The 27674-nt window shown below is 46.6% G+C and overlaps 25 non-coding genes and 4 pseudogenes across 25 annotated transcripts; 11 read left to right on the top strand and 18 right to left on the bottom strand.

Annotated features, from left to right (window-relative positions):
* Nucleotides 1-4659: 4659 nt before the first annotated feature.
* LOC135020358 (U1 spliceosomal RNA) lies at nucleotides 4660-4823 on the top strand. Its single transcript, XR_010217788.1, has one exon. It is a non-coding gene; the product is annotated as a U1 spliceosomal RNA (small nuclear RNA).
* A 152-nt stretch (nucleotides 4824-4975) lies between these two features.
* LOC135020553 (U1 spliceosomal RNA) lies at nucleotides 4976-5117 on the top strand (annotated as a pseudogene).
* Nucleotides 5118-5808: 691 nt separating this feature from the next.
* LOC135020431 (U1 spliceosomal RNA) lies at nucleotides 5809-5972 on the top strand. The gene has a single exon (XR_010217859.1). It is a non-coding gene; the product is annotated as a U1 spliceosomal RNA (small nuclear RNA).
* A 3306-nt stretch (nucleotides 5973-9278) lies between these two features.
* LOC135020544 (U1 spliceosomal RNA) lies at nucleotides 9279-9441 on the bottom strand. Its single transcript, XR_010217967.1, has one exon. It is a non-coding gene; the product is annotated as a U1 spliceosomal RNA (small nuclear RNA).
* Nucleotides 9442-9593: 152 nt separating this feature from the next.
* On the bottom strand, nucleotides 9594-9757 carry LOC135020494 (U1 spliceosomal RNA). Its single transcript, XR_010217919.1, has one exon. It is a non-coding gene; the product is annotated as a U1 spliceosomal RNA (small nuclear RNA).
* Nucleotides 9758-10431: 674 nt separating this feature from the next.
* LOC135020701 (U1 spliceosomal RNA) lies at nucleotides 10432-10587 on the bottom strand. Its single transcript, XR_010218055.1, has one exon. It is a non-coding gene; the product is annotated as a U1 spliceosomal RNA (small nuclear RNA).
* A 2389-nt stretch (nucleotides 10588-12976) lies between these two features.
* LOC135020695 (U1 spliceosomal RNA) lies at nucleotides 12977-13155 on the top strand (annotated as a pseudogene).
* A 2078-nt stretch (nucleotides 13156-15233) lies between these two features.
* Nucleotides 15234-15397, top strand: LOC135020688 (U1 spliceosomal RNA). Its single transcript, XR_010218049.1, has one exon. It is a non-coding gene; the product is annotated as a U1 spliceosomal RNA (small nuclear RNA).
* Nucleotides 15398-15549: 152 nt separating this feature from the next.
* Nucleotides 15550-15712, top strand: LOC135020527 (U1 spliceosomal RNA). The gene has a single exon (XR_010217951.1). It is a non-coding gene; the product is annotated as a U1 spliceosomal RNA (small nuclear RNA).
* A 674-nt stretch (nucleotides 15713-16386) lies between these two features.
* LOC135020476 (U1 spliceosomal RNA) lies at nucleotides 16387-16550 on the top strand. Its single transcript, XR_010217902.1, has one exon. It is a non-coding gene; the product is annotated as a U1 spliceosomal RNA (small nuclear RNA).
* A 152-nt stretch (nucleotides 16551-16702) lies between these two features.
* Nucleotides 16703-16865, top strand: LOC135020533 (U1 spliceosomal RNA). The gene has a single exon (XR_010217957.1). It is a non-coding gene; the product is annotated as a U1 spliceosomal RNA (small nuclear RNA).
* Nucleotides 16866-17539: 674 nt separating this feature from the next.
* Nucleotides 17540-17703, top strand: LOC135020469 (U1 spliceosomal RNA). The gene has a single exon (XR_010217897.1). It is a non-coding gene; the product is annotated as a U1 spliceosomal RNA (small nuclear RNA).
* A 152-nt stretch (nucleotides 17704-17855) lies between these two features.
* LOC135020660 (U1 spliceosomal RNA) lies at nucleotides 17856-18018 on the top strand. The gene has a single exon (XR_010218035.1). It is a non-coding gene; the product is annotated as a U1 spliceosomal RNA (small nuclear RNA).
* An 828-nt stretch (nucleotides 18019-18846) lies between these two features.
* On the bottom strand, nucleotides 18847-19009 carry LOC135020645 (U1 spliceosomal RNA). Its single transcript, XR_010218030.1, has one exon. It is a non-coding gene; the product is annotated as a U1 spliceosomal RNA (small nuclear RNA).
* A 152-nt stretch (nucleotides 19010-19161) lies between these two features.
* LOC135020696 (U1 spliceosomal RNA) lies at nucleotides 19162-19294 on the bottom strand (annotated as a pseudogene).
* Nucleotides 19295-19477: 183 nt separating this feature from the next.
* Nucleotides 19478-19640, top strand: LOC135020511 (U1 spliceosomal RNA). The gene has a single exon (XR_010217936.1). It is a non-coding gene; the product is annotated as a U1 spliceosomal RNA (small nuclear RNA).
* An 828-nt stretch (nucleotides 19641-20468) lies between these two features.
* LOC135020561 (U1 spliceosomal RNA) lies at nucleotides 20469-20631 on the bottom strand. Its single transcript, XR_010217975.1, has one exon. It is a non-coding gene; the product is annotated as a U1 spliceosomal RNA (small nuclear RNA).
* A 152-nt stretch (nucleotides 20632-20783) lies between these two features.
* Nucleotides 20784-20947, bottom strand: LOC135020699 (U1 spliceosomal RNA). Its single transcript, XR_010218053.1, has one exon. It is a non-coding gene; the product is annotated as a U1 spliceosomal RNA (small nuclear RNA).
* A 674-nt stretch (nucleotides 20948-21621) lies between these two features.
* On the bottom strand, nucleotides 21622-21784 carry LOC135020578 (U1 spliceosomal RNA). Its single transcript, XR_010217991.1, has one exon. It is a non-coding gene; the product is annotated as a U1 spliceosomal RNA (small nuclear RNA).
* Nucleotides 21785-21936: 152 nt separating this feature from the next.
* Nucleotides 21937-22100, bottom strand: LOC135020386 (U1 spliceosomal RNA). The gene has a single exon (XR_010217815.1). It is a non-coding gene; the product is annotated as a U1 spliceosomal RNA (small nuclear RNA).
* A 674-nt stretch (nucleotides 22101-22774) lies between these two features.
* LOC135020603 (U1 spliceosomal RNA) lies at nucleotides 22775-22937 on the bottom strand. Its single transcript, XR_010218003.1, has one exon. It is a non-coding gene; the product is annotated as a U1 spliceosomal RNA (small nuclear RNA).
* A 152-nt stretch (nucleotides 22938-23089) lies between these two features.
* LOC135020460 (U1 spliceosomal RNA) lies at nucleotides 23090-23253 on the bottom strand. Its single transcript, XR_010217888.1, has one exon. It is a non-coding gene; the product is annotated as a U1 spliceosomal RNA (small nuclear RNA).
* Nucleotides 23254-23954: 701 nt separating this feature from the next.
* On the bottom strand, nucleotides 23955-24090 carry LOC135020672 (U1 spliceosomal RNA; annotated as a pseudogene).
* Nucleotides 24091-24242: 152 nt separating this feature from the next.
* On the bottom strand, nucleotides 24243-24406 carry LOC135020512 (U1 spliceosomal RNA). Its single transcript, XR_010217937.1, has one exon. It is a non-coding gene; the product is annotated as a U1 spliceosomal RNA (small nuclear RNA).
* A 672-nt stretch (nucleotides 24407-25078) lies between these two features.
* On the bottom strand, nucleotides 25079-25241 carry LOC135020518 (U1 spliceosomal RNA). The gene has a single exon (XR_010217943.1). It is a non-coding gene; the product is annotated as a U1 spliceosomal RNA (small nuclear RNA).
* Nucleotides 25242-25393: 152 nt separating this feature from the next.
* On the bottom strand, nucleotides 25394-25557 carry LOC135020445 (U1 spliceosomal RNA). The gene has a single exon (XR_010217873.1). It is a non-coding gene; the product is annotated as a U1 spliceosomal RNA (small nuclear RNA).
* Nucleotides 25558-26231: 674 nt separating this feature from the next.
* LOC135020488 (U1 spliceosomal RNA) lies at nucleotides 26232-26394 on the bottom strand. The gene has a single exon (XR_010217913.1). It is a non-coding gene; the product is annotated as a U1 spliceosomal RNA (small nuclear RNA).
* Nucleotides 26395-26546: 152 nt separating this feature from the next.
* LOC135020711 (U1 spliceosomal RNA) lies at nucleotides 26547-26710 on the bottom strand. The gene has a single exon (XR_010218065.1). It is a non-coding gene; the product is annotated as a U1 spliceosomal RNA (small nuclear RNA).
* A 673-nt stretch (nucleotides 26711-27383) lies between these two features.
* On the bottom strand, nucleotides 27384-27546 carry LOC135020579 (U1 spliceosomal RNA). Its single transcript, XR_010217992.1, has one exon. It is a non-coding gene; the product is annotated as a U1 spliceosomal RNA (small nuclear RNA).
* Nucleotides 27547-27674: the final 128 nt, after the last annotated feature.

The raw sequence follows: 27674 nt of genomic DNA on the forward strand, positions 1-27674 counted from the left end.
TGGAAAGGCAGCAAGATGCATCTTCATTTCAATGTCTACTGAAATAATACAGGTTGACACCAGGAAACATTAACGCCACTGCATCCTTGCTGCTTTCGCATGTGGAAGTCTGTTTAATGTGAAAACAAGGTGATATCTAATTAGCACACAGGTAAGGAATTAAGAAAATCTTTATTTAAGGGTGAAGATGTTTCTCACAAAATCGTTGCCCCAATGCATCATTGAAATTCAAGCTGGAAAGATGATTTTAATATATCACTTGTACATTTTGTATTGCTCTTCTGGTGACAATGTAGTTTGTTTTTGTCAATTACCATTTTAATAATCGGGTAAAGAAAATTAATAGGATTTTTGAAAGAAAACAATACTATTAAAACAAATTAAAATGGTAAAAGTTATTGTACTTTAAGTAAAAATAAAAGAGCAAAAATATCAATCCCAGTTTTGGATTACTTTAATTAACAAAAAAAATGCATATAGCAGAGGATAGTTTCAATCTGCCTACCTCTGGGTTATGGACCCAGCATGCTTCCATTACAGTACTCTGCTGCACATGTAAGTGCAAGAGATCCTGAAGCACTCACTCATCATGGGAAAGTACCAATGTGTTTCTTCATTGGTTGATGGAAGAAACATCTTACAAAAACTCTCTACATTATTGACTTTTTAAAATGTTTCTAGGAATCATTCTAGATGAATGCTTATTAGCCTTTGTCAGTAAGTACTTTCGCAAAGTGTCGCTGTGGCGCAATCAGTTAGTGTGTAAGGCTATTAACCAAAAGGTTGGTGGATCAATCCCACCCAGGGACTTAATTGACCTTGTTATCAGATTTTGGTGATCTTTAAGTAGACAAGTCAAAATTTCAAACCCACTGTTATGGTGTAGGGTACCTGGCCTTCTCTGATGTTTAGATTTGATTCAGTGATTTTATAAAAACAGCTAGGAAGCACAATTTAGCAGTGGGTTGCAGAGAAAAAGAAATATGCTGGCAGAAAAATCCAATTGAGTGATTAAACAGCTCTTCATTTTCTGGCTTTATTTTTATACTAACAAATTTGTTCTCTGAAAAGTGTCCACAAAGCCAAGTCTCTGATTAACACCTTTGTAGGGATGGTTTTTCACCTATTACTAAATTAAACTTGCTTCATTGGAAAGGCAGCAAGATGCATCCTCATTTCAATGTCTACTGAAATAATACAGGTTGACACCAGGAAACATTAACGCCACTGCATCCTTGCTGCTTTCGCATGTGGAAGTCTGTTTAATGTGAAAACAAGGTGATATCTAATTAGCACACAGGTAAGGAATTAAGAAAATCTTTATTTAAGGGTGAAGATCTTTCTCACAAAATCGTTGCCCCAATGCATCATTGAAATTCAAGCTGGAAAGATGATTTTAATATATCACTTGTACATTTTGTATTGCTCTTCTGGTGACAATGTAGTTTGTTTTTGTCAATTACCATTTTAATAATCGGGTAAAGAAAATTAATTGGATTTTTGAAAGAAAACAATACTGTCAATATACTATTAAAACAAATTAAAATGGTAAAAGTTATTGTACTTTAAGTAAAAATAAAAGAGCAAAAATATCAATCCCAGTTTTGGATTACTTTAATTAACAAAAAAAAATGCATATAGCAGAGGATAGTTTCAATCTGCCTACCTCTGGGTTATGGACCCAGCATGCTTCCATTACAGTACTCTGCTGCACATGTAAGTGCAAGAGATCCTGAAGCACTCACTCATCATGGGAAAGTACCAATGTGTTTCTTCATTGGTTGATGGAAGAAACATCTTACAAAAACTCTCCACATTATTGACTTTTTAAAATGTTTCTAGGAATCGTTCTAGATGAATGCTTATTAGCCTTTGTCAGTATGTTCTTTTGCAAAGTGTCGTTTTGGCGCAATCAGTTAGTGTGTAAGGCTATTAACCAAAAGGTTGGTGGTTCAATCCCACCCAGGGACTTAATTGACCTTGTTATCAGATTTTGGTGATCTTTAAGTAGACAAGTCAAAATTTCAAACCCCCTGTTATGGTGTAGGGTACCTGGCCTTCTCTAATGTAATCAGAGTTAGATTTGATTCAGTGATTTTATAAAAACAGCTAGGAAGAACAATTTAGCAGTGGGTTGCAGAGAAAAAGAAATATGCTGGCAGAAAAATCCAATTGAGTGATTAAACAGCTCTTCATTTTCTGGCTTTATTTTTATACTAACAAATTTGTTCTCTGAAAAGTGTCCACAAAGCCAAGTCTCTGATTAACACCTTTGTAGGGATGGTTTTTCACCTATTACTAAATTAAACTTGCTTCATTGGAAAGGCAGCAAGATGCATCTTCATTTCAATGTCTACTGAAATAATACAGGTTGACACCAGGAAACATTAACGCCACTGCATCCTTGCTGCTTTCGCATGTGGAAGTCTGTTTAATGTGAAAACAAGGTGATATCTAATTAGCACACAGGTAAGGAATTAAGAAAATCTTTATTTAAGGGTGAAGATGTTTCTCACAAAATCGTTGCCCCAATGCATCATTGAAATTCAAGCTGGAAAGATGATTTTAATATATCACTTGTACATTTTGTATTGCTCTTCTGGTGACAATGTAGTTTGTTTTTGTCAATTACCATTTTAATAATCGGGTAAAGAAAATTAAGTGGATTTTTGAAAGAAAACAATACTGTCAATATACTATTAAAACAAATTAAAATGGTAAAAGTTATTGTACTTTAAGTAAAAATAAAAGAGCAAAAATATCAATCCCAGTTTTGGATTACTTTAATTAACAAAAAAAAAATGCATATAGCAGAGGATAGTTTCAATCTGCCTACCTCTGGGTTATGGACCCAGCATGCTTCCATTACAGTACTCTGCTGCACATGTAAGTGCAAGAGGTCCTGAAGCACTCACTTATCATGGGAAAGTACCAATGTGTTTCTTCATTGGTTGATGGAAGAAACATCTTACAAAAACTCTCCACATTATTGACTTTTTAAAATGTTTCTAGGAATCGTTCTAGATGAATGCTTATTAGCCTTTGTCAGTATGTACTTTTGCTAAGTGTAGCTGTGGCGCAATCAGTTAGTGTGTAAGGCTATTAACCAAAAGGTTGGTTGTTTAATCCCACCCAGGGATTTAATTGACCTTGTTATCAGATTTTGGTGATCTTTAAGTAGACAAGTCAAAATTTCAAACCCCCTGTTATGGTGTAGGGTACCTGGCCTTCTCTGATGTAATCAGAGTTAGATTTGATTCAGTGATTTTATAAAAACAGCTAGGAAGCACAATTTGGCAGTGGGTTGCAGAGAAAAAGAAATATGCTGGCAGAAAAATCCAATTGAGTGATTAAACAGCTCTTCATTTTCTGGCTTTATTTTTATGCTAACTAATTTGTTCTCTGAAAAGTGTCCACAAAGCCAAGTATCTGATTAACATATTTGTAGGGATGGTTTTTCACCTATTACTAAATTAAACTTGCTTCATTGGAAAGGCAGCAAGATGCATCCTCATTTCAATATCTACTGAAATAATACAGGTTGACACCAGGAAACATTAACGCCACTGCATCCTTGCTGCTTTCTCATGTGGAAGTCTGTTTAATGTGAAAACAAGGTGATATCTAATTAGCACACAGGTAAGGAATTAAGAAAATCTTTATTTAAGGGTGAAGATGTTTCTCACAAAATCGTTGCCCCAATGCATCATTGAAATTCAAGCTGGAAAGATGATTTTAATATATCACTTGTACATTTTGTATTGCTCTTATGGTGACAATGTAGTTTGTTTTTGTCAATTACCATTTTAATAATAGGGTAAAGAAAATTAAGTGGATTTTTGAAAGAAAACAATACTGTCAATATACTCTTAAAACAAATTAAAATGGTAAAAGTTATTGTACTTTAAGTAAAAATAAAAGCTAAAATATCAATCCCAGTTTTGGATTACTTTAATGAACAAAAAAAAAATTCATATAGCAAAGGATAGTTTCAATCTGCCTACCTCTGGGTTATGGGCCCAGCATGCTTCCATTGCAGTACTCTGCTGCACATGTAAGTGCAAGAGATCCTGAAGCACTCACTCATCATGCGAAAGTACTAATGTGTTTCTTCATTGGTTGCTGGAAGAAACATCTTACAAAAACTCTCCAGATTATTGACTTTTTAAAGTTTTTCTAGGAAACGTTCTAGATGAATGCTTATTAGTCTTTGTCAGTATGTGCTTTTTGCAAAGTGTCTCTGTGGCGCAATCGGTTAGTGTGTTCAGCTATTTATCAAAAGGTTGGTGGTTCAATCCCACCCAGGGACGTAATTGACCTTGTGATCACATTTTGGTGATATTTAAGTAGACAAGTCAAAATTGCAAACCCCCTCTTATGGTATAGGGTACCTGGCCTTCTCTGATGTAATCAGAGTTAGATTTGATTAAGTGATTTTATAAAAAAAACAGCTAGGAAGCACAATTTAGCAGTGGGTTGCAGAGAAAAAGAAAAATGCTGGCAGAAAAATCCAATTGAGTGATTAAACAGCTCTTCATTTTCTGGCTTTCTGCAGTTGTTGTCCCCAGATGAGAGTTCCCTTGTGCTGCCTCAGTTGAATCTCCTTTACTTGAGAGAGATGTGCCTGAGCAGCGGCCCTCCCCAGCCCTATCCCAAATCATACTTATTTTGCATAGGAGATACCATGGTCATGAAGATTGTTCTCCCAGGGTTAGGTTCATTCATTGCATTCTGGGTATGCTGACCCCTGTGATTTCCCCAAATGTGGGAAACTCAACTGCATTATTTGTGGTAGTGGGGGACTGTGTTTGTGCTTTCCTCTGGTCAGCTCGGGTAAAAGTCAGATTTCTTTGTCTCAGATCTTCCTCTAGCCTTGTTCTTCTTTCGAGAGTTCCCTTGTGCTGCCTCAGTTGGATCTCCTTCACTTGACAGGGGGGTGCCCGAGCAGCGACCCTCCCCAGCTCTAGCCCAACTCCTACTTACCTGCCAGGTGAGATACTATGATCATGAAGATGCTTCTCCCAGGGCAAGGCTCACCCATTGCACTCTGGGTGTGCTGCCCCTGCGATTTCCCCAAATGTGGGAAACTTGACTGCATAATTTGTGTTTCCCCTGGTCGGCTCTCATATAATTCAGATTTCTTTGTCTCAGGTCTCTCTCCAGCCTAGTTTGCTGTCTGTTTCCACTTCTTTTTTCTTGAGCCCCTCCATCTATACCCTTGTGCACTATCCTGACTTCTCCCGTCTGCTTACTTTGTGCCTTCCAACGCACAATGCAAACTACAGGTAGTGCTGCAGGGCCCACACCCTTTTACTTGCTTTACAGAGCAGCTCTGGAGCTGTTACAGTGCCCAGCTGCTGCAAGAAATCAGCTTGAATGCTTCAGGGGCTGGGGCATAGCCAACATGAGCCCCACACCGAAGGAGGGTGGAGGTGTTTAATGCGAACTAGGGGTCATCCAAGCGCCGCAAAAGACCGCCATGCCCTGCACACCCCTTTTTTCTTTTCATATGCAGACGAGGGTTGAAGCCAACTTTGACCCACTGCTTGGATGACATCACCATATGCAAATCCATCTGCTGCAGGCCTTCCCCCAGGAATGCTTGCACTAGTAGTTGCATTTGGTTTGTTGTTTGGGGGTGCTTCAGTTTTAGGCAGCCTTCTGCCCTCCCATGTTCATCTGAAAATATGTGTTCTCCCTGCAGTTGTTGTCCCCAGATGAGAGTTCCCTTGTGCTGCCTCAGTTGAATCTCCTTTACTTGACAGAGATGTGCCTGAGCAGCGGCCCTCCCCAGCCCTATCCCAAATCATACTTATTTTGCATAGGAGATACCATGGTCATGAAGATTGTTCTCCCAGGGTGAGGTTCATTCATTGCATTCTGGGTATGCTGACCCCTGTGATTTCCCCAAATGTGGGAAACTCGACTGCATTATTTGTGGTAGTGGGGGACTGTGTTTGTGCTTTCCTCTGGTCAGCTCTGGTAAAAGTCAGATTTCTTTGTCTCAGATCTTCCTCTAGCCTTGTTCTTCTTTCGAGAGTTCCCTTGTGCTGCCTCAGTTGGATCTCCTTCACTTGACAGGGGGTATCCAAGCAGCAATCCTCCACAGCTCTAGCCCAACTCCTACTTACCTGCCAGGTGAGATACTATGATCTTCACTGTTAGGGCAATCAGGATGTGGAATTCCCTGCCAGGGAAGGTGGTAATGGTGGACTCTGTAATTGGATTTAAAAAAGGAATGGATACATTTCTGAATGAAAAAGCTATCCAAGGTTATAATACTTAAAATATCAACATGGTTAATCCGGGGGTAACATGAGTTGTAGTAGTTAACTAGTCATAAAACATTATTCAGCAAGTATGTAGAATCATCACAACTTAAAACAGGTTGAACACGATGGGCAATTTGCCTCTTTTCAACCTCAAAAACTATATTACTATATGTTACTATATTACTATGTTACTGTAGTATACAGAACACCACAATGTAATGAGCAGTGATAGTGAGCACTGATGAGGATACTAGAACTGACACTGAGCAGCAAGATGCAGCACTGGACTATTAGTAATGTACTGTAGTATGCTGAGCACCACAATGCAGCACAAGACAATGAGCAGTGATACTGAGCACTGATGAGGATACTACTGAGAACTGACACTGAGCAGGAGAGACACACTACTAGTATTACTGAGCAGCAATAAGTAACCACTGATACTGAGCACTGATATTGAGATTTCCACTGAGAGAACATAGCCACGTCCTCTCCACTCTCTCTTCAATGCACGAGTAAAAATGGCGGCAACGCGCAGCTCTTTATATGAAATCCGAATCTCGCGAGAATCCGACAGCGGGATGATGACATTTTCCCTTGTTCAGGTTTTCCGAGTCAGGCGGGAACAACCGAGCCTGCCTCGGACCAGTGTAAACCACGTGGAGTTCGTGGGGAATTCGGTTCTCGGAGAACCGAACCCGCTCCTCTCTACCTTATACCCATCATTTTTTTTATTTTCAATCTAAGCCCCTGCAGTTTTCTGTAAGCATCTGCTTCGCTATGATGATCAACAAGTCACAAGGGCAAACACTCAGGGCTTGAGGCGTAGATCTTAGGACCAGCTGCTACAAGCATGGCAGAGCTGTCACTATCACTGGTGACACCCAGAGAGGTGGCGAAGGAGATTGTAATGCAGTGCGCGCAGATAAGCAGCGCAATGGTAAAAAGGAGGCATGGTTTCATAGGTAGGGGCATGGCCTGGTGGCCTGAATCTACATTTTGTTGCTCCGGGTGTCCCGGGGGTTGGGGGCTGCACCCGGGGACTAGTGTGTGAGCGGTGCTGGCTCCTGCACAGTGACAGGACATGGCCACCCAGCATGACGCCTCCCTTCTTGACCATGCTGTAATTGCAGTCGCACTGCAGTTCAGCGTGATCATAAAAAATGGTGTAGCCTTCTGCTGGTGCAGACTGTATGTGCGCGCAGGAAGCCGCCACCATTTTTGTGATCGCAGCGGCTGAATGTGATGTCATACAGCCGCTGTGACCACGCCCCCTGTGTCTCCTCCGTTGCAGACCCCATTTTGAAGCCTTGCCCCCGCACCGCTCCATCCCTGACTTGGAAATGGAGTGTTGCTGACCCCCCTCTCCCCCCCTGCCCCGATTGACAGGCAGAGGCGATCGCATTCTCTGCGGGGTGCCGCAGAAAATGCAGGCACATGCGTATGCTCTTAGCAATTTTTGCAGTTGGATCGCTTATTGTGATTGCAACCCAACCTGAATCAGGCCCTATTACCTATCACAATGCGCTGCGGGCAGTACAAAATTGGTTTAATATGGGAGAAAAACCCCCAGACCTGTGCTCCTTAACTGTACCTGGTGGCTTGTGGAGCGGCTGCCCAGTAATCAGTGTCCACGCCAGTGCGCACACGGTCCACCCCCTACGGCCACGCTCCCCTTCATCAGCGGCCTCGTGATCCGGAAGGGCGGTGTGTGTGTGACTGACCTTAGGAAGAAACCGGAGCCTCCGCTGCAGTGATCCAGCAACCAGGGCACGGGAGTATACAGCGCCGCTGGGAGTGATGAAGCTGCAGTAAAGATGTCTATTAGACCTAGCCTGCTGCAGCCCTTGTAGATTCTCATAAAACAAGTTCTTCTTTTCTTGTCAAAATTAATAGCTAAGAATAGGCTGCCTGAGGCAGGCCCCTGTTAAGTGGCCTGCTACTGAAGGCACCAACTACAAACTGAGCTCCCTGTTCATGGAAGCGGGGTTATAGAGGAGAATGCGCTGAGCATCTTGGGAACAGTCAAAAGCTTTGAGCCGGTTGGTGCCTCAGATCAAGATCCTACTCTACACCCCAATGTGAATCCTTGTGGAGTCCAGTGTACCCCACAGAAGAAATTAATGTGTCACACCCATTGGCAGCAACCTTAGAATAGCTGCTGACGGGCACAATTGGGAAAGGAAGGGGGGGGGGGGACATTTGAATCCAGCACATAGATGCAATTCAAATATGTAATTTGAACCTTCCTATTTTAAAATATAATGGATGAACCTCACCCTGTGAGAACAATCTTCATGATATAGAGATCTCATATGCAAAATAAGTATGAGTTGGGATAGGGCTGGGGAGGGTGGCTGCTCGGGCAAGCCCCTCCCCCGTCAAGTTAAGGAGATTCAACTGAGGAGGCACAAGGGAACTCTCGTCTGGGGACAACAACTGCAGGGAGACCACATCTTTTCAGATGAACATGGGAGGGCGGAAGGCTGCCTAATACTGAAGCACCATCAAATATCAAACCATATGCAATAACTAGTACAAGCATTCCTGGGGGAAGGTCTGCAGGAGACGAATTTGCATACGGTGATGTCATCCAAGCAGTGGGCCAAAGTTGGCTGGAACCCTCATCTGCATATGAAAAGAGAAAAGGGTTATGCAGGGCATGGCGGCCTTTTGCGGCGCTTGGATGACCCCTAGTTCGCATTAAACACCTCCACCCTCCTTCGGTGTGGGGCTCATGTTGGCTATGCCCCAGCCCCTGAAGCATTCAAGCTGATTTCTTGCAGCAGCTGGGCACTGTAACAGCTCCAGAGCTGCTCTGTAAGGCAAATAAAAGGGTGTGGGCCCTGCAGCACTACCTGTAGTTCGCATTGTGCGTTGGAAGGCACAAAGTAAGCAGACGGGAGAAGTCAGGATAGTGCGCAAGGGCATAGAAGGGAGCGGCTCAAGAAAAGAGAAGTGGAAACAGACAGCAAACTAGGCTGGAGAGAGACCTGAGACAAAGAGATCTGAATTATACGAGAGTCGACCAGGGGAAACACAAATTATGCAGTCAAGTTTCCCACATTTGGGGAAATCGCAGGGGCAGCACACCCAGAGTGCAATGGGTGAGCCTTGCCCTGGGAGAAGCACCTTCAAGATCATAGTATCTCACCTGGCAGGTAAGTAGGAGTTGGGCTAGAGCTGGGGAGGGTCGCTGCTCGGGCACCCCCCTATCAAGTGAAGGAGATCCAACTGAGGCAGCACAATGGAACTCTCGAAAGAAGAACAAGGCTAGAGGAAGATCTGAGACAAAGAAATCTGACTTTTACCAGAGCTGACCAGCGGAAAACACAAACACAGTCCCCCACTACCACAAATAATGCAGGCGAGTTTCCCACATTTGGGGAAATCACAGTGGTCAGCATACCCAGAATGCAATGAATGAACCTCACCCTGGGTGAACAATTTTCATGACCATGGTGTCTCCTATGCAAAATAAGTATGATTTGGGATAGGGCTGGGGAGGGCCGCTGCTCAGGCACATCTCTGTCAAGTAAAGGAGATTCAACTGAGGCAGCACAAGGGAACTCTCATCTGGGGACAACAACTGCAGGGAGAACACATATTTTCAGATGAACATGGGAGGGCAGAAGGCTGCCTAATACTGAAGCACCCCCAAACAACAAACCAAATGCAACAACTAGTGCAAGCATTCCTGGGGGAAGGCCTGCAGCAGATGGATTTGCATATGGTGATGTTATCCAAGCAGTGGGTCAAAGTTGGCTTCAACTCTCATCTGCATATGAAAAGAGAAAAGGGGCGTGCAGGGCATGGCAGCCTTTTGCGGTGCTTGGATGACCCCTAGATCGCATTAAACACCCCCACCCTCCTTTGGTGTGGGGCTCATGTTGGCCATGCCCCATCCCATGAAGCATTCAAGCTGATTTCTTGCAGCAGCTGGGCACTGTAACAGCTCCAGAGCTGCTCTGTAAGGCAAGTAAAAGGGTGTGGGCCCTGCAGCACTACCTGTAGTTTGCATTGTGCATTGGAAGGCACAAAGTAAGCAGACGGGAGGAGAAGTCAGGATAGTGCACAAGGGTATAGAAGAGAGGGGCTCAAGAAAAAAGAAGTGGAAACAGACAGCAAACTAGGCTGGAGAGAGACCTGAGACAAAGAGATCTGAATTATACGAGAGCCGACCAGAGGAAACACAAATTATGCAGTCAAGTGTCCCACATTTGGGGAAATCGTAGGAGCAGCACACCCAGAGTGCAATGGGTGAGCTTTGCCCTGGGAGAAGCACCGTCCTGATTATAGTATCTCACCTGGGTGTGCTGCCCCTGCGATTTCCCCAAATGTGGGAAACTTGACTGCATAATTTGTGTTTCCCCTGGTCGGCTCTCATATAATTCAGATCTCTTTGTCTCAGGTCTCTTTCCAGCCTAGTTTGCTGTCTGTTTCCACTTCTTTTTTCTTGAGCCCCTCCCTTCTATACCCTTGTGGACTATCCTGACTTCTCCTCCTGTCTGCTTACTTTGTGCCTTCCAATGCACAATGCAAACTACAGGTAGTGCTGCAGGGCCCACACCCTTTTACTTGCCTTACAGAGCAGCTCTGGAGCTGTTACAGTGCCAAGCTGCTGCAAGAAATCAGCTTGAATGCTTCAGGGGCTGGGGCATGGCCAACATGAGCCCCACACCGAAGGAGGGTGGGGGTGTTTAATGCGAACTAAGGGTCATCCAAGCGCCGCAAAAGGCCGCCATGCCCTGCATACCCCTTTTCTCTTTTCATATGCAGATGAGGGTTCCAGCCAACTTTGGCCCACTGCTTGGATGACATCACTGTATGCAAATCCGTCTTCTGCAGACCTTCCCCCAGGAATGCTTGTACTAGTTGTTGCATTTGGTTTGTCGTTTGGGGGTGCTTCAGTATTAGGCAGCCTTCTGCCCTCCCATATTCATCTGAAAATATGTGTTCTCACTGCAGTTGTTGTCCCCAGATGGGAGTTCCCTTGTTCTGCCTCAGTTGAATCTCCTTTACTCTAAAACTTTTAAAACTTAGCAAAAGTGTTTACTAAATAGCTGCTCGGCAAAGTTGCAATGCCGAGACTCCCTGACCAGCTGCCCAGGATGAACCCACCTTTCTAGTAGAATGTGTCTTCACCTAATTCAGTAACGGCAATCCTGCCGTGGAATGAGCATGCTGAATCTTACCACAGATCCAGCGCATAATGGTCTACATGGAAGCAGGACACCCAATCCTGTTGGGAGCATACAGGACAAACAGAGCCTCTGTTTTCCTAATCTGAACCGTTCTGGTGACATAAATTTTCAAAGTTCTGACCACAGCCAGAGACTTTGACTCAACGAAGGTGTCAGTGGCCAAAGGCACCATGTGGAAAGATGAACCACCTTCGGCAGAAATTGTTGACGTGTCCTCAATTCTGCTCTATCTTCATGAAAGATCAAATAAAGGCTCTTGTGATACTGCATGGTTTGTACTGTTTTCCATGTGCTCCCAGATCTTTCAAGAAAGAAGCATGGTCAAGAAAGTTCTGTTTGAAAAGAAACAACATTTACTGTCATTGTTATAGAATTTGGGAGAAAAAACAAGAAGACATCTGCACTGTTGACGCACTGGACAGAATGAGCCAGTGCACACCCAGATCTAAAGTCTTTCTTAAAGTGCCCATGTCTCCTGCGGAGCCCGTCTATCCCCCATGGTCCTTACGGAGTCCCCAGCATCCTCTAGGACGTAAGAGAAAAATTATGCTGGCAGAAAAATCCAATTGAGTGATTAAACAGCTCCAGAGCTGCTCTGTAAGGCAAGTAAAAGGGTGTGGGCCCTGCAGCAGTACCTGTAGTTTGCATTGTGCATTGGAAGCCTAGTTTGCTGTCTGTTTCCACTTCTTTTTTCTTGAGCCCCTCCCGTCTATACCCTTGTGCACTATCCTGACTTCTCCTCCCGTCTGCTTACTTTGTGCCTTCCAATGCACAATGCAAACTACAGGTAGTGCTGCAGGGCCCACACCCTTTTACTTGCCTTACAGAGCAGCTCTTGAGCTGTTACAGTGCCCAGCTGCTGCAAGAAATCAGCGTGAATGCTTCAGGGGCTGGGGCATGGCCAACATGAGCCCCACACCGAAGGAGGGTGGGGGTGTTTAATGCGAACTAGGGGTCTCGCACAATGCGAACTACAGGTAGTGCTGCAGGGCCCACACCCTTTTACTTGCCTTACAGAGCAGCTCTGGAGCTGTTACAGTGCCCAGCTGCTGCAAGAAATCAGCTTGAATCCTTCAGGGGCTGGGGCATAGCCAACATGAGCCCCACACCGACGGAGGGTGGAGGTGTTTAATGCGAACTAGGGGTCATCCAAGTGCCGCAAAAGGCCGCCATGCCCTGCACACCCCTTTTCTCTTTTCATATGCAGACGAGGGTTGAAGCCAACTTTGACCCACTGCTTGGATGACATCGCCATATGCAAATCCATCTGCTGCAGGCCTTCCCCCAGGAATGCTTGCACTAGTTGTTGCATTTGGTTTGTTGTTTGGGGGTGCTTCAGTATTAGGCAGCCTTCTGCCCTCCCATGTTCATCTGAAAATATGTGTTCTCCCTGCAGTTGTTGTCCCCAGATGAGAGTTCCCTTGTGCTGCCTCAGTTGAATCTCCTTTACTTGACAGAGATGTGCCTGAGCAGTGGCCCTCCCCAGCCCTATCCCAAATCATACTTATTTTGCATAGGAGATACCATGGTCATGAAGACTGTTCTCCCAGGGTGCGGTTCATTCATTGCATTCTGGGTATGCTGACCTCTGTGATTTCCCCAAATGTGGGAAACTCGACTGCATTATTTAATGCGAACTAGGGGTCATCCAAGCACCGCAAAAGGCCGCCATGCCCTGCATACCCCTTTTCTCTTTTCATAAGCAGACGAGGTTTGAAGCCAACTTTGACCCAATGCTTGGATGACATCACTTGCTGCCTTTCCAATGAAGCAAGTTTGATTTAATAATAGGTGAAAAACCATCCCTACAAAGGTGTTAATCAGATACTTGGCTTTGTGGACACTTTTCAGAGCACAAATTTGTTAGCATAAAAATAAAGCCAGAAAATGAAGAGCTGTTTAATCACTCAATTGGATTTTTCTGCCAGCATATTTCTTTTTCTCTGCAACCCACTGCTAAATTGTGCTTCCTAGCTGTTTTTATAAAATCACTGAATCAAATCTAACTCTGATTACATCAGAGAAGGCCAGGTACCCTACACCATAACAGGGGGTTTGAAATTTTGACTTGTCTACTTAAAGATCACCAAAATCTGATAACAAGGTCAATTAAGTCCCTGGGTGGGATTGAACCACCAACCTTTTGGTTAATAGCCTTACACACTAACTGATTGCGCCACAGCAACACTTTGCAAAAGTACATACTGACAAAGGCTAATAAGCATTCATCTAGAACGATTCCTAGAAACATTTTAAAAAGTCAATAATGTGGAGAGTTTTTGTAAGATGTTTCTTCCATCAACCAATGAAGAAACACATTGGTACTTTCCCATGATGAGTGAGTGCTTCAGGATCTTTTGCACTTACATGTGCAGCAGAGTACTGTAATGGAAGCATGCTGGGTCCATAACCCAGAGGTAGGCATATTGAAACTATCCTCTGCTATATGCATTTTTTTTTTGTTAATTAAAGTAATCCAAAACTGGGATTGATATTTTTGCTCTTTTATTTTTACTTAAAGTACAATAACTTTTACCATTTTAATTTGTTTTAATAGTATATTGACAGTATTGTTTTCTTTCAAAAATCCAATTAATTTTCTTTACCCGATTATTAAAATGGTAATTGACAAAAACAAACTACATTGTCACCAGAAGAGCAATACAAAATGTACAAGTGATATATTAAAATCATCTTTCCAGCTTGAATTTCAATGATGCATTGGGGCAACGATTTTGTGAGAAACATCTTCACCCTTAAATAAAGATTTTCTTAATTCCTTACCTGTGTGCTAATTAGATATCACCTTGTTTTCACATTAAACAGACTTCCACATGAGAAAACAGCAAAGATGCAGTGGCGATAATGTTTCCTGGTGTCAACCTGTATTATTTCCGTAGATATTGAAATGAGGATGCATCTTGCTGCCTTTCCAATGAAGCAAGTTTAATTTAGTAATAGGTGAAAAACCATCCCTACAAAGATGTTAATCAGATACTTGGCTTTGTGGACACTTTTCCCCAAATGTGGGAAACTTGACTGCATAATTTGTGTTTCCCTTGGTCGGCTCTCGTATAATTCAGATCTCTTTGTCTCAGGTCTCTCTCCAGCCTAGTTTGCTGTCTGTTTCCACTTCTCTTTTCTTCAGCCGCTCCCTTCTATACCCTTGTGCACTATCCTGACTTCTCCTCCCGTCTGCTTACTTTGTGCCTTCCAATGCACAATGCAAACTACAGGTAGTGCTGCAGGGCCCACACCCTTTTACTTGCCTTACAGAGCAGCTCTGGAGCTGTTACAGTGCCCAGCTGCTGCAAGAAATCAGCTTGAATGCTTCAGGGGATGGGGCATGGCCAACATGAGCCCCACACCAAAGGAGGGTGGAGGTGTTTAATGCAAACTAGGGGTCATCCAAGCACCGCAAAAGGCCGCCATGCCCTGCACGCCCCTTTTCTCTTTTCATATGCAGATGAGGGTTGAAGCCAACTTTGACCCACTGCTTGGATGACATCACCGTATGCAAATCCGTCTTCTGCAGAACTTCCCCCAGGAATGCTTGCACTAGTTGTTGCATTTGGTTTGTTGTTTGGGGGTGCTTCAGTATTAGGCAGCCTTCTACCCTCCCATGTTCATCTGAAAATGTGTTCTCCCTGCAGTTGTTGTCCCCAGATGAGAGTTCCCTTGTGCTGCCTCAGTTAAATCTCCTTTACTTGACAGAGATGTGCATGAGCAGCGGCCCTCCCCAGCCCTATTCCAAATCATACTTATTTTGCATAGGAGATACCATGGTCATGAAGATTTTTCTCCCAGGGTGAGGTTCATTCATTGCATTTTGGGTATGCTGACCCCTGTGATTTCCCCAAATGTGGGAAACTCAACTGCATTATTTGTGGTAGTGGGGGACTGTGTTTGTGCTTTCCTCTGGTCAGCTCTGGTAAAAGTCAGATTTCTTTGTCTCAGATTTTCCTCTAGCCTTGTTCTTCTTTCGAGAGTTCCCTTGTGCTGCCTTAGTTGGATCTCCTTCACTTTACAGGGGGGTACCCGAGCAGCGACCCTCCCCAGCTCTAGCCCAACTCCTACTTACCTGCCAGGTGAGATACTATGATCATGAAGGTGCTTCTCCCAGGGCAAGGCTCACCCATTGCACTCTGGGTGTGCTGCTCCTGCGATTTCCCCAAATGTGGGAAACTTGACTGTATAATTTGTGTTTCCCCTGGTCGGCTCTCGTATAATTCAGATCTCTTTGTCTCAGGTCTCTCTCCAGCCTAGTTTGCTGTCTGTTTCCACTTCTCTTTTCTTGAGCCGCTCCCTTCTATGCCCTTGCGCACTATCCTGACTTCTCCTCCTGTCTGCTTACTTTGTGCCTTCCAACGCACAATGCGAACTACAGGTAGTGCTGCAGGGCCCACACCCTTTTACTTGCCTTACAGAGCAGCTCTGGAGCTGTTACAGTGCCCAGCTGCTGCAAGAAATCAGCTTGAATGCTTCAGGGGCTGGGGCATAGCCAACATGAGCCCCACACCAAAGGAGGGTGGAGGTGTTTAATGCAAACTAGGGGTCAGCCAAGCGCCGCAAAAGGCCACCATGCCCTGCACGCCCCTTTTCTCTTTTCATATGCAGACGAGGGTTGAAGCCAACTTTGACCCACTGCTTGGATGACATCACCATATGCAAATCCATCTGCGGCAGGCCTTCCCCCAGGAATGCTTGCACTAGTTGTTGCATTTGGTTTGTTGTTTGGGGGTGCTTCAGTATTAGGCAGTCTTCTGCCCTCCCATGTTCATCTGAAAATATATGTTCTCCCTGCAGTTGTTGTCCCAAGATGAGAGTTCCCTTGTGCTGCCTCAGTTGAATCTCCTTTACTTGACAGAGATGTGCATGAGCAGCGGCCCTCCCCAGCCCTATTCCAAATCATACTTATTTTGCATAGGAGATACCATGGTCATGAAGATTTTTCTCCCAGGGTGAGGTTCATTCATTGCATTTTGGGTATGCTTACCCCTGTGATTTCCCCAAATGTGGGAAACTTGACTGCATTATTTGTGGTAGTGGGAGACTGTGTTTGTGCTTTCCTCTGGTCAGCTCTGGTAAAAGTCAGATTTCTTTGTCTCAGATTTTTCTCTTGCCTTGTTCTTCTTTCGAGAGTTCCCTTGTGCTGCCTCAGTTGGATCTCCTTCACTTTACAGGGGGGTACCCGAGCAGCGACCCTCCCCAGCTCTAGCCCAACTCCTACTTACCTGCCAGGTGAGATACTATGATCATGAAGGTGCTTCTCCCAGGGCAAGGCTCACCCATTGCACTCTGGGTGTGCTGCTCCTGCGATTTCCCCAAATGTGGGAAACTTGACTGCATAATTTGTGTTTCCCCTGGTCGGCTCTCGTATAATTCAGATCTCTTTGTCTCAGGTCTCTCTCCAGCCTAGTTTGCTGTCTGTTTCCACTTCTCTTTTCTTGAGCCGCTCCCTTCTATGCCCTTGCGCACTATCCTGACTTCTCCTCCTGTCTGCTTACTTTGTGCCTTCCAACGCACAATGCGAACTACAGGTAGTGCTGCAGGGCCCACACCCTTTTACTTGCCTTACAGAGCAGCTCTGGAGCTGTTACAGTGCCCAGCTGCTGCAAGAAATCAGCTTGAATGCTTCAGGGGCTGGGGCATAGCCAACATGAGCCCCACACCAAAGGAGGGTGGACGTGTTTAATGCAAACTAGGGGTCAGCCAAGCGCCGCAAAAGGCCACCATGCCCTGCACGCCCCTTTTCTCTTTTCATATGCAGACGAGGGTTGAAGCCAACTTTGACCCACTGCTTGGATGACATCACCATATGCAAATCCATCTGCGGCAGGCCTTCCCCCAGGAATGCTTGCACTAGTTGTTGCATTTGGTTTGGTGTTTGGGGGTGCTTCAGTATTAGGCAGCCTTCTGCCCTCCCATGTTCATCTGAAAATATATGTTCTCCCTGCAGTTGTTGTCCCCAGATGAGAGTTCCCTTTTGCTGCCTCAGTTGAATCTCCTTTACTTGACAGAGATGTGCATGAGCAGCGGCCCTCCCCAGCCCTATTCCAAATCATACTTATTTTGCATAGGAGATACCATGGTCATGAAGATTTTTCTCCCAGGGTGAGGTTCATTCATTGCATTTTGGGTATGCTGACCCCTGTGATTTCCCCAAATGTGGGAAACTTGACTGCATTATTTGTGGTAGTGGGAGACTGTGTTTGTGCTTTCCTCTGGTCAGCTCTGGTAAAAGTCAGATTTCTTTGTCTCAGATTTTCCTTTAGCCTTGTTCTTCTTTCGAGAGTTCCCTTGTGCTGCCTCAGTTGGATCTCCTTCACTTTACAGGGGGGTACCCGAGCAGCGACCCTCCCCAGCTCTAGCCCAACTCCTACTTACCTGCCAGGTGAGATACTATGATCATGAAGGTGCTTCTCCCAGGGAAAGGCTCACCAATTGTACTCTGGGTGTGCTGCTCCTGCGATTTCCCCAAATGTGGGAAACTTGACTGCATAATTTGTGTTTCCCCTGGTCGGCTCTCGTATAATTCAGATCTCTTTGTCTCAGGTCTCTCTCCAGCCTAGTTTGCTGTCTGTTTCCACTTCTCTTTTCTTCAGCCGCTCCCTTCTATACCCTTGTGCACTATCCTGACTTCTCCTCCCGTCTGCTTACTTTGTGCCTTCCAATGCACAATGCAAACTACAGGTAGTGCTGCAGGGCCCACACCCTTTTACTTGCCTTACAGAGCAGCTCTGGAGCTGTTACAGTGCCCAGCTGCTGCATGAAATCTGCTTGAATGCTTCAGGGGCTGGGGCATAGCCAACATGAGCCCCACACCGAAGGAGGGTGGAGGTGTTTAATGCAATCTAGGGGTCGGTCAAGCGCCGCAAAAGGCCACCATGCCCTGCACGCCCCTTTTCTGTTTTCATATGCAGACGAGGGTTGAAACCAACTTTGACCCACTGCTTGGATGACATCACCATATGCAAATCCATCTGCGGCAGGCCTTCCCCCAGGAATGCTTGCACTAGTTGTTGCATTTGGTTTGTTGTTTGGGTGTGCTTCAGTATTAGTCAGCCTTCTGCTCCACCCTCCTTTGGTGTGGGGCTCATGTTGGCCATGTCCCATCCCCTGAAGCATTCAAGCAGATTTCTTGCTGCAGCTGGGCACTGTAACAGCTCCAGAGCTGCTCTGTAAGGCAAGTAAAATGGTGTGGGCCCTGCAGCACTACCTGTAGTTTGCATTGTGCATTGGAAGGCACAAAGTAAGCAGACGGGAGGAGAAGTCAGGATAGTGCACAAGGGTATAGAAGGGAGCGGCTGAAGAAAAGAGAAGTGGAAACAGACAGCAAACTAGGCTGGAGAGAGATCTGAGACAAAGAGATCTGAATTATACGAGAGCCGACCAGGGGAAACACAAATTATGCAGTCAAGTTTCCCACATTTGGGGAAATCGCAGGGGCAGCACACCCAGAGTGCAATGGGTGAGCCTTGCCCTGGAAGAAGCTCCTTCATGATCATAGTATCTCACCTGGCAGGTAAGTAGGAGTTGGGCTAGAGCTGGGGAGGGTCGCTGCTCGGGCACCCCCCTGTTAAGTGAAGGAGATCCAACTGAGGCAGCACAAGGGAACTCTCAAAAGAAGAACAAGGCTAGAGGAAGATCTGAAACAAAGAAATCTGACTTTTACCAGAGCTGACCAGAGGAAAGCACAAACACAGTCCCCCACTACCACAAATAAAGCAGTCGAGTTTCCCACATTTGGGGAAATCACAGGGGTCAGCATACCCAAAATGCAATGAATGAACCTCACCTCGACTGCTTTATTTGTGGTAGTGGGGGACTGTGTTTGTGTTTTCTTCTGGTCAGCTCTGGTAAAAGTCAGATTTCTTTGTTTCAGATCTTCCTCTAGCCTTGTTCTTCTTTTGAGAGTTCCCTTGTGCTGCCTCAGTTGGATCTCCTTCACTTAACAGGGGGGTGCCCGAGCAGCGACCCTCCCCAGCTCTAGCCCAACTCCTACTTACCTGCCAGGTGAGATACTATGATCATGAAGGTGCTTCTCCCAGGGCAAGGCTCACCCATTGCACTCTGGGTGTGCTGCCCCTGCGATTTCCCCAAATGTGGGAAACTTGACTGCATAATTTGTGTTTCCCCTGGTCGGCTCTCGTATAATTCAGATCTCTTTGTCTCAGATCTCTCTCCAGCCTAGTTTGCTGTCTGTTTCCACTTCTCTTTTCTTCAGCCGCTCCCTTCTATACCCTTGTGCACTATCCTGACTTCTCCTCCCGTCTGCTTACTTTGTGCCTTCCAATGCACAATGCAAACTACAGGTAGTGCTGCAGGGCCCACACCCTTTTACTTGCCTTACAGAGCAGCTCTTGAGCTGTTACAGTGCCCAGCTGCTGCAAGAAATCTGCTTGAAAGCTTCAAGGGATGGGGCATGGCCAACATGAGCCCCACACCAAAGCAGGGTGCAGCAGAAGGCTGCCTAATACTGAAGCACCCCCAAACAACAAACCAAATGCAACAACTAGTGCAAGCATTCCTGGGGGAAGGCCTGCCGCATATGGATTTGCATATGGTGATGTTATCCAAGCAGTGGGTCAAAGTTGGCTTCAACCCTCGTCTGCATATGAAAACAGAAAAAGGGCGTGCAGGGCATGGTGGCCTTTTGCGGCGCTTGACTGACCCCTAGTTTGCATTAAACACCTCCACCCTCCTTCGGTGTGGGGCTGATGTTGGCTATGCCCCAGCCCCTGAAGCATTCAAGCTGATTTCTTGCAGTAGCTGGGCACTGTAACAGCTCCAGAGCCGCTCTGTAAGGCAAGTAAAAGGGTGTGGGCCCTGCAGCACTACCTGTAGTTTGCATTGTGCATTGGAAGGCACAAAGTAAGCAGACGGGAGGAGAAGTCAGGATAGTGCACAAGGGTATAGAAGGGAGCGGCTGAAGAAAAGAGAAGTGGAAACAGACAGCAAACTAGGCTGGAGAGAGACCTGAGACAAAGAGATCTGAATTATACGAGAGCCGACCAGGGGAAACACAAATTATGCAGTCAAGTTTCCCACATTTGGGGAAATCGCAGGAGCAGCACACCCAGAGTACAATGGGTGAGCCTTGCCCTGGGAGAAGCACCTTCATGATCATAGTATCTCACCTGGCAGGTAAGTAGGAGTTGGGCTAGAGCTGGGGAGGGTCGCTGCTCGGGTACCCCCCTGTAAAGTGAAGGAGATCCAACTAAGGCAGCACAAGGGAACTCTCGAAAGAAGAACAAGGCTAGAGGAAAATCTGAGACAAAGAAATCTGACTTTTACTAGAGCTGACCAGAGGAAAGCACAAACACAGTCCCCCACTACCACAAATAATGCAGTTGAGTTTCCCACATTTGGGGAAATCACAGGGGTCAGCATACCCAAAATGCAATGAATGAACCTCACCCTGGGAGAAAAATCTTCATGACCATGGTATCTCCTATGCAAAATAAGTATGATTTGGAATAGGGCTGGGGAGGGCCGCTGCTCATGCACATCTCTGTCAAGTAAAGGAGATTCAACTGAGGCAGCACAAGGGAACTCTCATCTGGGAACAACAACTGCAGGGAGAACATATATTTTCAGATGAACATGGGAGGGCAGAAGGCTGCCTAATACTGAAGCACCCCCAAACAACAAACCAAATGCAACAACTAGGGCAAGAATTCCTGGGGGAAGGCCTGCCTCAGATGGATTTGCATATGGTGATGTCATCCAAGCAGTGGGTCAAAGTTGGCTTCAACCCTCGTCTGCATATGAAAAGAGAAAAGGGGCGTGCAGGGCATGGTGGCCTTTTGCGGCGCTTGGCTGACCCCTAGTTTGCATTAAACACCTCCACCCTCCTTTGGTGTGGGGCTCATGTTGGCTATGCCCCAGCCCCTGAAGCATTCAAGCTGATTTCTTGCAGCAGCTGGGCACTGTAACAGCTCCAGAGCTGCTCTGAAAGGCAAGTAAAAGGGTGTGGGCCCTGCAGCACTACCTGTAGTTCGCATTGTGCGTTGGAAGGCACAAAGTAAGCAGACAGGAGGAGAAGTCAGTATAGTGCGCAAGGGCATAGAAGGGAGCGGCTCAAGAAAAGAGAAGTGGAAACAGACAGCAAACTAGGCTGGAGAGAGACCTGAGACAAAGAGATCTGAATTATACGAGAGCCGACCAGGGGAAACACAAATTATGCAGTCAAGTTTCCCACATTTGGGGAAATCGCAGGAGCAGCACACCCAGAGTGCAATGGGTGAGCATTGCCCTGGGAGAAGCACCTTCATGATCATAGTATCTCACCTGGCAGGTAAGTAGGAGTTGGGCTAGAGCTGGGGAGGATCGCTGCTCGGGTACCCCCCTGTAAACTGAAGGAGATCCAACTGAGGCAGCACAAGGGAACTCTCGAAAGAAGAACAAGGCTAGAGGAAAATCTGAGACAAAGAAATCTGACTTTTACCAGAGCTGACCAGAGGAAAGCACAAACACAGTCCCCCACTACCACAAATAATGCAGTCAAGTTTCCCACATTTGGGGAAATCACAGGGGTCAGCATACCCAAAATGCAATGAATGAACCTCACCCTGGGAGAACAATCTTCATGACCATGGTATCTCCTATGCAAAATAAGTATGATTTGGAATAGGGCTGGGGAGGGCCGCTGCTCATGCACATCTCTGTCAAGTAAAGGAGATTCAACTGAGGCAGCACAAGGGAACTCTCATCTGGGGACAACAACTGCAGGGAGAACACATATTTTCAGATGAACATGGGAGGGCAGAAGGCTGCCTAATACTGAAGCACCCCCAAACAACAAACCAAATGCAACAACTAGTGCAAGCATTCCTGGGGGAAGTCCTGCAGAAGACGGATTTGCATACAGTGATGTCATCCAAGCAGTGGGTCAAACTTGGCTTCAACCCTCATCTGCATATGAAAAGAGAAAAGGAGCGTGCAGGGCATGGCGGCCTTTTGCGGTGCTTGGATGACCCCTAGTTCGCATTAAACACCTCCACCCTCCTTTGGTGTGGGGCTCATGTTGGCCATGCCCCATCCCCTGAAGCATTCAAGCAGATTTCTTGCAGCAGCTGGGCACTGTAACATCTCCAGAGCTGCTCTGTAAGGCAAGTAAAAGGGTGTGGGCCCTGCAGCACTACCTGTAGTTTGCATTGTGCATTGGAAGGCACAAAGTAAGCAGACGGGAGGAGAAGTCAGGATAGTGCACAAGGGTATAGAAGGGAGCGGCTGAAGAAAAGAGAAGTGGAAACAGACAGCAAACTAGGTTGGAGAGAGACCTGAGACAAAGAGATCTGAATTATACGAGAGCCGACCAGGGGAAACACAAATTATGCAGTTAAGTTTCCCACATTTGGGGAAATCGCAGGGGCAGCACACCCAGAGTGCAATGGGTGAGCCTTGCCCTGGGAGAAGCACCTTCATGATCATAGTATCTCACCTGGCAGGTAAGTAGGAGTTGGGCTAGAGCTGGGGAGGGTCTCTGCTTGGGCACCCCCCTGTCAAGTGAAGGAGATCCAACTGAGGCAGCACAAGGGAACTCTCGAAAGAAGAACAAGGCTAGAGGAAGATCTGAAACAAAGAAATCTGACTTTTACCAGAGCTGACCAGAGGAAAACACAAACACAGTCCCCCACTACCACAAATAAAGCAGTCGAGTTTCCCACATTTGGGGAAATCACAGGGGCCAGCATACCCAGAATGCAATGAATGAACCTCACCCTGGGAGAATAATCTTCATGACCATGGTATCTCCTATGCAAAATAAGTATGATTTGGGATAGAGCTGGGGAGGGCCGCTGCTCAGGCACATCTCTGTCAAGTTAAGGAGATTCAACTGAGGCAGCACAAGGGAACTCTCATCTGGGGACAACAACTGCAGGGAGAACACATATTTTCAGATGAACATGGGAGGGCAGAAGGCTGCCTAATACTGAAGCACCCCCAAACAACAAACCAAATGCAACAACTAGTGCAAGCATTCCTGGGGGAAGTTCTGCAGAAGACGGATTTGCATATGGTGATGTCATCCAAGCAGTGGGTCAAAGTTGGCTTCAACCCTCGTCTGCATATGAAAAGAGAAAAGGGGCGTGCAGGGCATGGTGGCCTTTTGCGGCGCTTGGCTGACCCCTAGTTTGCATTAAACACCTCCACCCTCCTTTGGTGTGGGGCTCATGTTGGCTATGCCCCAGCCCCTGAAGCATTCAAGCTGATTTCTTGCAGCAGCTGGGCACTGTAACAGCTCCAGAGCTGCTCTGTAAGGCAAGTAAAAGGGTGTGGGCCCTGCAGCACTACCTGTAGTTTGCATTGTGCATTGGAAGGCACAAAGTAAGCAGACGGGAGGAGAAGTCAGGATAGTGCACAAGGGTATAGAAGGGAGCGGCTGAAGAAAAGAGAAGTGGAAACAGACAGCAAACTAGGCTGGAGAGAGACCTGAGACAAAGAGATCTGAATTATACGAGAGCCGACGAGGGGAAACACAAATTATGCAGTCAAGTTTCCCACATTTGGGGAAATCGCAGGAGCAGCACACCAAGAGTGCAATGGTTGAGCCTTGCCCTGGGAGAAGCACCTTCATGATCATAGTATCTCACCTGGCAGGTAAGTAGGAGTTGGGCTAGAGCTGGGGAGGGTCGCTGCTCGGGTTCCCCCCTGTGAAGTGAAGGAGATCCAACTGAGGCAGCACCAGGGAACTCTCGAAAGAAGATCAAGTCTAGAGGAAGATCTGAGACAAAGAAATCTGACTTTAACCAGAGCTGACCAGAGGAAAGCACAAACACAGTCCCCCACTACCACAAATAATGCAGTCGAGTTTCCCACATTTGGGAAAATCACAGGGGTCAGCATACCCAGAATGCAATGAATGAACCTCACCCTGGGAGAACAATCTTCATGACCATGGTATCTCCTATGCAAAATAAGTATGATTTGGGATAGGGCTGGTGAGGGCCGCTGCTCAGGCACATCTCTGTCAAGTAAAGGAGATTCAACTGAGGCAGCACAAGTGAACTCTCATCGGGGGACAACATCTGCAGGGAGACCACATCTTTTCAGATGAACATGGGAGGGCGGAAGGCTGCCTAATACTGAAGCACCATCAAATATCAAACCATATGCAACAACTAGTACAAGCACTCCTGGGGGAAGGTCTGCAGCAGACGGATTTGCATACGGTGATGTTATCCAAGCAGTGGGCCAAAGTTGACTGGAACCCTCATCTGCATATGAAAAGAGAAAAGGGGCATGCAGGGCATGGCGGCCTTTTGCAGTGCTTGGATGACCCCTAGTTCGCATTAAACACCTCCACCCTCCTTTGGTGTGGGGCTCATGTTGGCTATGCCCCAGCCCCTGAAGCATTCAAGCTGATTTCTTGCAGCAGCTGGGCACTGTAACAGCTCCAGAGCTGCTCTGTAAGGCAAGTAAAAGGGTGTGGGCCCTGCAGCACTACCTGTAGATTGCATTGTGCATTGGAAGGCACAAAGTAAGCAGACGGGAGGAGAAGTCAGGATAGTGCACAAGGGTATAGAAGGGAGCGGCTGAAGAAAAGAGAAGTGGAAACAGACAGCAAACTAGGCTGGAGAGAGCTGAGACAAATAGATCTGAATTATACGAGAGCCGACCAGGGGAAACACAAATTATGCAGTCAAGTTTCCCACATTTGGGGAAATCGCAGGGGCAGCACACCCAGAGTGCAATGGGTGAGCCTTGCCCTGGGAGAAGCACCTTCATGATCATAGTATCTCACCTGGCAGGTAAGTAGGAGTTGGGCTAGAGCTGGGGAGGGTCGCTGCTCGGGTACCCCCCTGTAAAGTGAAGGAGATCCAACTGAGGCAGCACAATGGAACTCTCGAAAGAAGAACAAGGCTAGAGCAAAATCTGAGACAAAGAAATCTGACTTTTACCAGAGCTGACCAGAGGAAAGCACAAACACAGTCCCCCACTACCACAAATAATGCAGTCAAGTTTCCCACATTTGGGGAAATCACAGGGGTCAGCATACCCAAAATGCAATGAATGAACCTCACGCTGGGAGAACAATCTTCATGACCATGGTATCTCCTATGCAAAATAAGTATGATTTGGAATAGGGCTGGGGAGGGCCGCTGCTCATGCACATCTCTGTCAAGTAAAGGAGATTCAACTGAGGCAGCACAAGGGAACTCTCATCTGGGGACAACAACTGCAGGGAGAACACATATTTTCAGATGAACATGGGAGGGCAGAAGGCTGCCTAATACTGAAGCACCCCCAAACATCAAACCAAATGCAACAACTAGTGCAAGCATTCCTGGGGGAAGTTCTGCAGAAGACGGATTTGCATACGGTGATGTCATCCAAGCAGTGGGTCAAAGTTGGCTTCAACCCTCATCTGCATATGAAAAGAGAAAAGGGGCGTGCAGGGCATGGCGGCCTTTTGCGGTGCTTGGATGACCCCTAGTTCGCATTAAACACCTCCACCCTCCTTTGGTGTGGGGCTCATGTTGGCCATGCCCCATCCCCTGAAGCATTCAAGCTGATTTCTTGCAGCAGCTGGGCACTGTAACAGCTCCAGAGCTGCTCTGTAAGGCAAGTAAAAGGGTGTGGGCCCTGCAGCACTACCTGTAGTTTGCATTGTGCATTGGAAGGCACAAAGTAAGCAGACGGGAGGAGAAGTCAGGATAGTGCACAAGGGTATAGAAGGGAGCGGCTGAAGAAAAGAGAAGTGGAAACAGACAGCAAACTAGGCTGGAGAGAGACCTGAGACAAAGAGATCTGAATTATACGAGAGCCGACCAGGGGAAACACAAATTATGCAGTCGAGTTTCCCACATTTGGGGAAATCGCAGGGGCAGCACACCCAGAGTGCAATGGGTGAGCCTTGCCCTGGGAGAAGCACCTTCATGATCATAGTATCTCACCTGGCAGGTAAGTAGGAGTTGGGCTAGAGCTGGGGAGGGTCGCTGCTCGGGTACCCCCCTGTAAAGTGAAGGAGATCCAACTAAGGCAGCACAAGGGAACTCTCGAAAGAAGAACAAGGCTAGAGGAAAATCTGAGACAAAGAAATCTGACTTTTACTAGAGCTGACCAGAGGAAAGCACAAACACAGTCCCCCACTACCACAAATAATGCAGTTGAGTTTCCCACATTTGGGGAAATCACAGGGGTCAGCATACCCAAAATGCAATGAATGAACCTCACCCTGGGAGAAAAATCTTCATGACCATGGTATCTCCTATGCAAAATAAGTATGATTTGGAATAGGGCTGGGGAGGGCCGCTGCTCATGCACATCTCTGTCAAGTAAAGGAGATTCAACTGAGGCAGCACAAGGGAACTCTCATCTGGGAACAACAACTGCAGGGAGAACATATATTTTCAGATGAACATGGGAGGGCAGAAGGCTGCCTAATACTGAAGCACCCCCAAACAACAAACCAAATGCAACAACTAGGGCAAGAATTCCTGGGGGAAGGCCTGCCTCAGATGGATTTGCATATGGTGATGTCATCCAAGCAGTGGGTCAAAGTTGGCTTCAACCCTCGTCTGCATATGAAAAGAGAAAAGGGGCGTGCAGGGCATGGTGGCCTTTTGCGGCGCTTGGCTGACCCCTAGTTTGCATTAAACACCTCCACCCTCCTTTGGTGTGGGGCTCATGTTGGCTATGCCCCAGCCCCTGAAGCATTCAAGCTGATTTCTTGCAGCAGCTGGGCACTGTAACAGCTCCAGAGCTGCTCTGAAAGCAAGTAAAAGGGTGTGGGCCCTGCAGCACTACCTGTAGTTCGCATTGTGCGTTGGAAGGCACAAAGTAAGCAGACAGGAGGAGAAGTCAGTATAGTGCGCAAGGGCATAGAAGGGAGCGGCTCAAGAAAAGAGAAGTGGAAACAGACAGCAAACTAGGCTGGAGAGAGACCTGAGACAAAGAGATCTGAATTATACGAGAGCCGACCAGGGGAAACACAAATTATGCAGTCAAGTTTCCCACATTTGGGGAAATCGCAGGAGCAGCACACCCAGAGTGCAATGGGTGAGCATTGCCCTGGGAGAAGCACCTTCATGATCATAGTATCTCACCTGGCAGGTAAGTAGGAGTTGGGCTAGAGCTGGGGAGGATCGCTGCTCGGGTACCCCCCTGTAAACTGAAGGAGATCCAACTGAGGCAGCACAAGGGAACTCTCGAAAGAAGAACAAGGCTAGAGGAAAATCTGAGACAAAGA

This window comes from Pseudophryne corroboree, unplaced genomic scaffold, assembly GCF_028390025.1.
Source record: "Pseudophryne corroboree isolate aPseCor3 unplaced genomic scaffold, aPseCor3.hap2 scaffold_350, whole genome shotgun sequence".
Lineage (NCBI taxonomy): Eukaryota > Metazoa > Chordata > Amphibia > Anura > Myobatrachidae > Pseudophryne > Pseudophryne corroboree.